The sequence below is a fragment of the Rhinolophus ferrumequinum genome, chromosome X, assembly GCF_004115265.2.
Source record: "Rhinolophus ferrumequinum isolate MPI-CBG mRhiFer1 chromosome X, mRhiFer1_v1.p, whole genome shotgun sequence".
Taxonomy (NCBI): Eukaryota; Metazoa; Chordata; class Mammalia; order Chiroptera; family Rhinolophidae; genus Rhinolophus; species Rhinolophus ferrumequinum.
The window spans coordinates 98415710-98425570 of record NC_046284.1 but is presented as its reverse complement, the minus strand read 5'-3'; the positions used below and the strand labels follow the sequence as shown (position 1 = coordinate 98425570).

The 9861-nt window shown below is 34.8% G+C and overlaps 1 pseudogene; it reads left to right on the top strand.

The window, feature by feature from the left end:
- Positions 1–6707: 6707 nt before the first annotated feature.
- On the top strand, positions 6708–7493 carry LOC117027577 (40S ribosomal protein S3a-like; annotated as a pseudogene).
- The last annotated feature ends 2368 nt before the right edge of the window (positions 7494–9861 follow it).

Sequence of the window (9861 nt, the reverse complement as noted above, 5' to 3'; positions counted from 1 at the left end):
TGTGAAGTTTCCCTTTCTGGGGTTCCCTAAGGAACCCAGAACAATACCATATGGATTCCTCTCTGGATAGCATGGAAAAGTAGAGTTTATTTTTCTCTCTCTAAAATAAATAAAGTGCATGTCTCTTAGCTCTCCACTGACATGCCCAAGAAACTGTGACAACCCAGTAGAAAAAGCAAACCTACCACCCAGATATAATTTCCAAATATCATTTTCCACTAAAAGAAACTACCAGGGCTCCTTGGAGATATATTTGATTCCAAGCTATGACCAGAAATAGCCAAGATGAGACTGGTTATCTTGTCATATCTTGTCATTTCAGAAATCCTGTACTTAGACTCTATTACAAACTATAAAAGGACACAGGAGGCAATTTGGACTCCCATTTGCCAAAGATGGGACAATTTGAGCTTCAGAAAGAAGAATGAATACTAAAATGTATCAAATCTTTTAAAATTGATAATGACACTGATTATCATAATTATACTTAATCCTTCAGTGTTCATCCCTTGAGGTTTTACTTAGGTAGCCAATTCATTATTCAGGGAATTCATATACCGCGTTTCCCCGAAAATAAGGCCTAGCCAGACCATCAGCTCTAATGTGTCTTTTGGAGCAAAAATTAATATAAGATCCAGTATTACATTATCTTATATTATATTATATTATATTATATTATATTATACTATATTATATTATATAAGACCTGGTCTTGTAGTAAAATAAGACCGGGTTTTATATTAATTTTTGCTCCAAAAGACGCCTTAGAAGTGATGGTCCAGCCAGGTCTTATTTTCAGGGAAACATGGAATAAGGTAAAACAATCAATAGGAATGGCACAGCACTACTTATGAAATATTCTTGCCAAAATAAAATAAAAGACAAAATTAACTGAATCAATTGGACATCTAGATCTAACTAAGTTACATAAAATTTTGACAAACAGAAAAAAAATTAAGAGACTTTCAAACACACAAAACAGAATAGTATATGAAAAGTAGAATAAACCAAAGAATATAGAAATTAGGAGATAATAAATATAAACTCAAAATTTTATGAAATTCAAAACAAATATACAATGGAGAGAATCAGCAAGACAAAAGGTGTTTATTTTAAAAAATAAAACTGCATAGGTACTGGCAAAATTAATCAAGATCAGCAGCACATGTAAACAATGAGGGAGGAGAAAGGGAAATAGGACAAAAGTGGAGATAAAACTCAGATACAAAGAGAAAACAAATGAATTTTATGACAGTAAGCTTTAAAATTTAGATAGTCATATTGTCTTGAAAATAATAAGTTATGAAAATGGACTCAAAAAACATTGTCTTATAGCAAATAAATTGAATCAATATTTTAAAATGTAAAGTGATAAGAAACACCAGGCCTAAGTGGTTTTCAGACAAATTCTACCAAATTACAAAAGATTAATATTATAAACACATTTGCAGAGAATAGTGGGGGAAAAAAGAAATAGATTACTTCACAATTCACTCAATGATGAGAATATAACCTCAATGGCAAAAATTGACCGTGGCAGACTGAGAAAGAGAAATTGGAGACCAAAGGACTTAGTAACATAAATGCGAAGATCTTAGACAAAATATTAGCAAATTTAACCAAGCAGTGTATAAAAAATATAATACATTGTGCCCATTTGAGCTTTTTAGAACTTTTCAAAATTGAATTGCATTTTCATAATGGACTTCCGGCTGCCATGTTGAGAAGATACTGACATGGGAGAAGCAGAAGGTGGGAGAGCACTTAAGAGAAAGGTTGCCAGATAAAATTTGTATTGGCTAAATCTGGCAACTTTAGTTAAGAGGTTATTGCAATAATTGAGATGAGATGTGTTGTTGGCTTGTACCAGGATGGTGGCAAGGCAAATGGTGAGCGGTGGTCACATTCCGGAAACAATGTGATGTTAAATTCAACAGGCTTTTTTTTTAATTATTATTTGGATATGGGTTATTTTCTATCCTTCTGTCTATTATCACTTGCCCACATTGTGCTAGGCCATTATCCTCCCTTACTGCAGATTTGAAACAGCCTCCTAATTGCTCTCTTGTTTCTAGCCCTGTCTCTCTGTGGTTCAAAATTCCAGTCTAATTAATATTCTAAAAATACAAATCTCATTATTCACTATCCAAGTCCCTTCAATGACTTAATTTTGCCCTTTCAATAATGTCTGACTTCTAAAAACAGATGGCATTCACTCCACCAGGTGATCACTTCTACTACCATATGCAACCTCCACTTTTTGTCTGGCTAAGTCCTATTCAGTCTCTAGTTCTTTACCTAAATGTGACATTCTCAGGAAGACCATCACTAAGACAGGTTTTGTTCCATGACCATAGGTTCCCATAAAATTCTCATTTCTCCTACTATAACATTCATCAAGCTGCATTATAATCATTTATTTAACTGGATGTTTTCTCAACTGTTTTGTAATTCTGGGGAGGAGAGAGATGTAAATATCTTATTTATTGTAGTCCTAGACCTTGAAGAATGTTTGGCACAGAATATGTAATCAATAAATATTTTAAATGAATGATTAATAAATTAACTAATTATGTATTCACATTTCACATTTGCATAAGGATTATTGAGAACCCCCAAAATAACAAATGGTGTGCTTCATAACAGCATCTTAAATGGTGCCACTAATTATTTTGTTTGCTAAAAATAACCCCATAGGATGAGGTTTTTAACTTAAAACATAAATTTGTATATATATCACAAAATGTAATTATGACAGTATACATTTTGACATTTTACTTTAAAAAAATTGCTTCAATCTCTGATTAACTATAACTTACTTTATTTCCACAATATAAAAATAAACTTTTATTTCTATATATTTTATTTCACTACCTATCAATAAGATGACTGAAAAGAAAACACACATTAGAAAACATTTCCTTCTCTTACTGTAACCAATAATGAAAGAAAATGAAGTGACTCTAAAATGGAACTAAATGACACACAAAAATTATAAAAGAAAAAAGAGGCATATTTAAAACCTTGGGGAAGGATTAATAATCTAAGTGTCATGTCATTGATAAAATAAAATAAACTTCACATCAAAAAATACAGATTTCGTGACTATATGTGTACATATAAAGTTATAGTTCACATTCAATATTATTCAGCTTCAGCTTCAGGCGTGCACGTGTAGGTAGTACAGGTGTACAGGCATCTACACAGTCCACGAAGTGATCTCCATTACATATTAAAATGAGAATACCTTATATCTAGTGGCTTAAATAAAATGTATTATTAAAGTTTAAAAATACAGATTTCATAAAACTAAACAGTAAATATTATGAACTCATGGCCTTTTTTAAAGTAGTATCTTTTCTAGTTCTGGCCAGAATTTTACCCAGCATTAATCTCATCCTATCTACCATACTTACTCATGTGGAAAAATCTGATACGCAGCCCTCAGTGCCCAGAATTTAGTTTCTAATACATTTTCTCTTCCTTTGTAAAAAGAAAAGAACTAGCACTTCTTGGATAATAGCTGATCCCGTGACCCGAAACATATTTGGCAGCCCAAAAATGAAGAGGATTTCAAAGATGGCTTGGATAGTGCAAGGACAAATGAGCTCAGTTAAAAAGGATTCTCATTGTCTACGTTTTGACAATATACACATAACAGAGAAAATACTACTGTAATTATTTGGAATAAGTTGAGCCTGTGAATAAAAACATGACTCTGTAATTATAAGAAGAAAATTTAATATGAAGTTTAATAAGAAAGTTATAATCCAAATGAAAGGTGATATAGTAAGTTTTATTTACTTTATAAGTTAATTTTAATAAGGGAGTGTAATACATAATATTCTTTTTCTGTTAAGAAATTATCCTTTTTATGAACAGTAAATTTTTACCTTTCTCAGTATTTGTTATGTGAGCCAATCTGTTAAGGAAAATTAAGATCCTACAGAAAAAAAATTGATTATAACTGGTGGTCTCTCACCATGTATAGGAAGAGAGAAATTTCAACCGGTTTTGTAAGATGAAGAATGAACCGAATATCATATTCATCATTGATCAGGACATGAAATCTCTGAATGACAACACTAAATATAATAGGTGATGATAAGGCTTACTTGTTTCCAATAATGATAACACACCAGATCAATCAATATACAATATTTAGTTGGCAGTAGGCTATAGAGCATTGGAGAAGTGAGAGTGAAATAATAGATTATTTGGGGAAGGTTGACCAGGGTATAGGATACCAAAACTTAAGTGAGAGGCTTAACTTTGACATACCTGCTTAATCTTTATTATTAAAATAATGGGACCAGGAGCTCCAATTTGAATTATCTTAAAGGGCATAACTGTATTCCATACCCTATTCAAGAAATAATTATTTGATATCCAGAGCCTCCACAACTTTGACTGGTCTTCTTGATACTTGGATTGTTTCCAACCTAAATACCAAGATGACCGTAGCTGTAAACTTCCCAAGTCTGCTTGGTGAAACAGAATTACTCTGTTTCATTAGAATAACTTTCTAAGAGTGAAAATGCCCTGTCAAAAGTGTAGAAACATTTTAAATATTTGAATATAATTTGCCAAAATTTCATTCAGAAAGTCTGTATACTGTATTCTATAAACTTAGTATATGAGAGTGATTTCCCCATAGTACGTTTATAGCAGAGACAGCTAGTGGCCTCCCCAATGTCTATTCTCTCCTTTACCAACAGAAAGTACATTTAATTCCAGACAGCAATGCGCCCAGCCCCAAACTCCATATCCCAATGCCCTTGCACCCAGGAGTAAACAACGAGATGGAGCATATATCAGGTAAGTCTCCTAGTATTTTCCATCTTCTTCCTTTTCCTACCTGGAACAAGGACATGAAATTAGGCCTACAGCAGAAATCTTGGAACCAGACAACTTGAGAATCAAAATCACTTGCTAAGGATGACGATACCTTGAAACTACCAAACCAGTCCTGGATTGCATACGCGTAGAACTTATTTTAGGTGAGAAAAAATAAACCTCCATCTTATTAAAGCCATTTACTACATAACTTCTCATAAGGAATTCTTTTTTAAACTTATGTTTACAAAAACAGTTATTCTTAGTTTAATTTTTAACTGCTTTCAGGGCTTAGCACCAGTTCCTCTTTACCAGGCTTATATATTTGTGAGCTCTTTCCTCTGTCCTATCCAGTTTCAAAGTTTTTAATAAATCCCACATGTTATAATTCACAGACTTGTATCTCTGTCTGAGAACTCTCCTCAGAAATGCAGACCCAACTGCTTTCTTGAAATTTGAGATTTTCATTTAAGTGTCTCAAAGGATACACCACCTAAAAATTCCCCACATTGTACATGCAACCTTCTCACCAACATGCAACCCACCTCTTCTAACATGTTTTATCTTAGTGAAAAGTATTAATGTCCAATAAATTGCACAACATCAAAAACCTAGTTTTTAGTCCAGCACATCTTTAAGATGTCTACTTTTGCCATCTCCATTATCACCAGTCTAATTCGCCATCTCTGAAGGTGTGCAAATAAAATAACACCATAGATTGTTTCCCTATATCCATACTGTCTAAATTGTTCCCTTTTAATCGATTCCTCATGTCATGCAGGGTGTCAGGCGGGGTCTCTGGTCCCACTCCCCACATAAGAATGCAGGACATGGTGAGGCCAAAAAGGAACACCCACGGAGCCATAGGTAGGGGAGTCATACCACTATACTCTCGCTGGAGGCTGGGTTGGAGACACAGGAAGCAGGAGCAACACAATTCTCAACCCTCACTGTGCCGCTTGCAGACTCAGCCACCATCTTCCTGCTAGCCCCCATTTTCCTGCTAGCGTAGCCACGGCAGTTATATTAGTGGCCAATGGCTCACTGGGTACAGCTGACGGCCAACTAGCCACAGCTGATGGCCATTTGATCACAGTCGATGGCCATTTACTACCTGAGCCAGCACCTTTCTATGTGAGGCCGAGAGCCTGGAAACTGCTTTTTGGGGCTCTGTCCCCACACCTCAATACTCAAGCAGTGTGAACTTTTAAAAATATGAATCTGAACATGTCCCCCCCACCCTCACACACACACATACACCTTAAAGCAATCAATGGGTTCCCATGCTTTTCAGATAAAGACCAAAAATGTTAATATGGCCTATAAAGCCATGCATGCTCTGGCTCCTGCCACTTCCCATGTGTCATGTGACACTATGATCCTCTTTTCTCCTCTATAGTCACACTGGTTTCTTTCAGTTCCAGGACCATGTCGTGGTTACTCCCTTTCCAGGATCTTTGAATATGGTTTCATACTGTAGTTCTCCACTCAATGAAAACTGTCTCAGGTTTCTTTGATTCCCTCTGTGGGTCCTGTCTCTTAGTTACACACTCTCCAGCACTGCAGAAGTTCAAGTATCACTTTGTAGTACTGTATGAAATTTGGCCCATCTTTTCATCCTGAGTGCCTAGCATAGTGTCTGACTATAATAATTGTACTACAGATAGCTATCATTAAATATTTAATTCATAAATTCACAAATAATCCGTAGTGATGCTGGCTAGAATATATCTTCAAGTATTTCTTATGAGAGAACATGGGTGGTTCACTTTCTCCGCCCTACAAACATGACTGACAAACCACCTGGCATATAAATTTTTACTTCCTTTCTCTCGCAAAATAGTGTGAATTTTGCCCTTTTGGATCTCTGAGTCGGCAAGAATAAGCACCTTACGAAAGGCAGCAAGAAGGGAGCCAAGAAAAAAGTGGTTGACCCATTTTCTAAGAAAGATGGGTATGATGTGAAAGCACCAGTTATGTTCAATATAAAAAATATTGGAAAAACGTTAGTCACGAGAACTCAAGGAACCAAAATTGCATCTGATGGTCTCAAGGGTCGTGTTTTTGAAGTGAGCCTAGCTGATCTGCAGAATGATGAAGTTGCATTTAGAAAATTCAAGTTAGTTACTGAGGATGTGCAGGGCAAAATCTGCCTGACTAATATCCATGGCATGGATCTTACCCGTGATAAAATGTGCTCCATGGTCAAAAAAATGGCGGACCATGACTGAAGCTCATGTGGATGTCCAGACTATCGATGGTTATTTGCTTCGTCTATGCTGTGTTAGTTTTACTAAAAAATGCACCAATCAGATTCAGAAGACCTCTTATGCTCAGCATCAACAGGTCAACCAAATCCAGAAGATGATGGAAATCATGACCCGAGAGGTAAAGGCAAATGACTTGAAAGAAGTGGTCAATAAATTGATTCCTGATAGCATTGGAAAAGACATAGAAAAGGCTTGCCAATCTATTTATCCGCTCCATGATGTCTTTGTTAGAAAAGTCAAAATGCTGAAGAAGTCCAACTTTGAATTGGGAAACCTCATGGAGCTTCGTGGGGAAGGTGGCAGTTCTGGAAAAGCTACTAGGGGTGAGATAAGTGCTAAAGTTGAACGAGCTGATGCTATTAGCCCCCAGTCCAAGAATCTGTTTAAAATTCAGACTTTTCAATTTGGGGAATGTAATCAATACATTGTAAATGTTGTAAAGATTTTGTAGGGTATCGAATGGACACTTGTCTCATTAGGGAGACCACCTCGGGGAAGATGTGGGTGCCTGATCACTGCACTGTACACCTGAAGCTGAAGCTGAACAATAATGAATGTCAACTACAATTATATATATATATATATATATATATATATATATATATATATATATATATAGTCACAAGAAGTGCAGTACAGCATTAGGAATAGACAGAGTGGAAATGTAATGGCTGTGTGCGATGTCAGAGGGGTAGTAGATGGGGGGAGAGGGGTTATCACTGTGTGAGGGATATAAATGATAAATGTGTATTACATTGTGTTGTACACCTGAAACTAATAATAAATAAATAAATAAATAAATAAATAAATAAATAAATAAATAAATAAAATTCAGACTTTTCACAGTGACAAATCAAACCCGTTGGTGATGTTTAAAAGATATATATATTGTGAATTTTACTCTACTCTTTACTTATTATTGCAGAGGTTCCAAAGGTCATTTTTTATTCCTTGGAGTAAAAGAATCATTTTCTGCCTCCTCAATTTTAGAATTATTCATTTTTCCTTGAAATGTTTTACGAATTCACTAGGAGAAGATGAGGTATTTTTCTTAGTAAACACTACGTCTTAGAAGTCAAACTTTTCTTCAGTTGTAGAATGTTTTCTTAAATTATATCTTGTATTGATTTTCTTTCAATCCTTTGGCTTTGATCTCCTCCTTAGGAACATAAATTTTCTCATTCGATCTCATGTCTTACCTTGTGGTTTGTAATTGTCTTTTTCTGTTATTCTGTATTCAGGGTAGGTGTCCTAGATTTGTCCTCCACATGACAGATTCAGTTTCTGCAACACTATCACTACACTTCATTATTTCTAAGACTGAATTTTAGTCTGCAATATTCAATCCTTTGACACATTTCCTTGTCTTACTGCAGTCTCTATTCATTTCTTCCTGACACTAAAATCAACTGAATTTTCATCATGGTTTCTTGTGTTTTCATCATAGGTTTCAATGCTCTGACTGAGAACATAATAGAGTATCAGCTTCCTAAATCTAATTTCAGTTCATGTGGTGCACCTTTCTTCAAAAGTTTGGGGTTTTGTTTTCTTTGTTATTGTTGTTGTTGCAACTTGCAACATCCATGAAATAGAAGATATAAAACTTGCGTTATGTCAGTATAAGATCTAAATCAGTGAATTCTCCTTTCTCATAATAGCCACACGATTGCTATTAGAATTATTTTCTTAATTTGTAAAACAAAGAAATAACTGATTAGCCCATACCATAACTAATACAAAATAGCTTTTGTTGTTGCTGTTTTGTAATTATATCTGTTTTATGTAAATTTTCTGGTCTACCGAAGGATACCTTGGTCTCACTTCCTGTTATGTACCCATGAGCGAGAGATCTGTTTTTGGATACTCTTAGGAATTCTTTTTTCTTTCATTAGCAGAGATCATAAATAACTACATTCTCCATAGGACACCATTCCCACAGCTCTCTCAACTCAAACAGGACTTCTTGGAGAATGAGAGGCATGAATGGGACGTGTTGGATAGGACAGATGATATAACCCTCTCTTTTTTTCATGGGAGAATGAAGCAATTTAACAGATAAATGAATGAAAGTTTCTATGGTCCCTTTTTCCCTCCGTATCTCTGTTGTCCACCCCATATTCTGCCTCGTGACTTCATTTCCACTTTAGTATATAGAAATACTTCTTTGAGTTTTGTAGATTAGAGATTCACTGGTTTCCAATGCTGTTGAAAGTCTGAAACTTTTTGGAAGATTTATTTTGTATGCTAATGGTTACAGAGCAAATTATTAGTCATTATCTGCCATCATAATTTGAAAATCCCTAAATAATATCTGCAGTGTTCTTTAAGAGAAAATTATTATAGGTTCCTAAGACTAACTGACAAAGAGTGTTTTGGTGCACAAATAAATAGCATGTTTAGACCACTTATCAGTATTTGAATCTTGTTCTCTTTTTGTACTTTCAATTGAATTTTAAAGTCCAATTATATTTTTGTGTTTATAGTTACAGTCCAAAATATCAATTTGAATGTTAACATGTCCTGCAGGTGACAAAATATATCTTCATAGGCAATGTCAGATCTTTTGTTTCATTTAACCAACTGTACACTCATTAATTTAGTTGACATTTGTGGGAAAATGAATGTGTTTGGTCAATCTGGAATTGTTGGTGGTGAAGTAAGACTACCTAATATTTATTTTCGTGTGGGGAATTTTTTTTTTTTTTTTAATTCACCAGACAGAAGGCAAAGCCTCCTGGAAGTTAGAATTCAATTT